This window comes from Dendrobates tinctorius, unplaced genomic scaffold (genome assembly GCF_039654945.1).
Source record: "Dendrobates tinctorius isolate UK_male_01 unplaced genomic scaffold, ASM3965494v1 ptg000151l, whole genome shotgun sequence".
NCBI classification, from domain to species: domain Eukaryota; kingdom Metazoa; phylum Chordata; class Amphibia; order Anura; family Dendrobatidae; genus Dendrobates; species Dendrobates tinctorius.
Window position 1 is genome coordinate 1,904,806 of NW_027361818.1, and position 1,015 is coordinate 1,905,820.

At 36.4% G+C, this 1,015-nt stretch overlaps 1 non-coding gene across 1 annotated transcript; it reads right to left on the bottom strand.

Annotated features, from left to right (window-relative positions):
- Window positions 1-933: 933 nt before the first annotated feature.
- TRNAS-CGA (transfer RNA serine (anticodon CGA)) lies at window positions 934-1,015 on the bottom strand. Its single transcript has one exon. It is a non-coding gene; the product is annotated as a tRNA-Ser (tRNA).

Consider the following 1,015-nt stretch of genomic DNA (forward strand, 5'->3'; position numbering starts at 1 on the left):
CTGTTTTAATAATATACTGTATATATTATTTTACTCTCTTCGAGAATGTCTACAGTTTTACCAAGTATAGCACTGCGATGAGAACAGGATTTATGCGGGGATACCCCATTGGATTTCAAGTCCAACGCCTTAACCACTCGGCCATCACAGCCAACTGTTGAATAATCTATCAGATGTTTTTGCCATGTGAGCACAGAGGGAGAGCCTGTGAGAAGATTTTGGTCTAAGTTCACCTGAATATCTACTGAAATACACAGCCATGAGCATTAAAACTTTGCTGAGTTATTGAAGAGAAAGAAGTGGTCTGAGATCAAAGAGTAGAAGGATATGAATGGATTGTATATTGAGGAATGCTGGGATGTTGTTGACCATATGTTTCTCATGGTTAAAATTGTGTTTGGACACCGCGCACTGTCAGGGTATTGATCTGCGCTTTTAAATATTCCCAACTTATTCTATAATTTGTTTTCACTAATCTTTCATGAGCAAACTCCAATCTCTTCAAAGGTAAAACAATAAACTGGGAACATGATTTCATCCAACATGAAGATTTCAAGTCCATTGTCTTAACTATGTAGCCATCAAAATATTTGCCATTGCTGGTGGTTCCCCGATGTCTTTTTGGAACCAGTTTATATACTTTAATTGACTTTTTATTGCTGAAAGAAATTTGGTGTAGAGGATTTTCAGCAACCGATACAGAGATTCATAATATCTGCAAATGATGTCATCAATGTCATGAGAAACATCTAGTAATATTTCTTTAAGTTTTCATACTGCTTAATTTCTTTCATGAGACAGATTTAGACTTAAAGATAGGAGCATGTTTAGTTGTTCCATTTTCATATCACTTTGCCCATTTTAGTAATATACTGTATATATTATTTTACTGTTTTAGAGAAGGTCCAAAGATTTTTTCCAAGTAAAACACTGCGCTGTGAACAGGATTTGAATCTGTGCGGGGATACCCCATTGGATTTCGAGTCCAACACCTTAACCACTCGGCCATCACAGC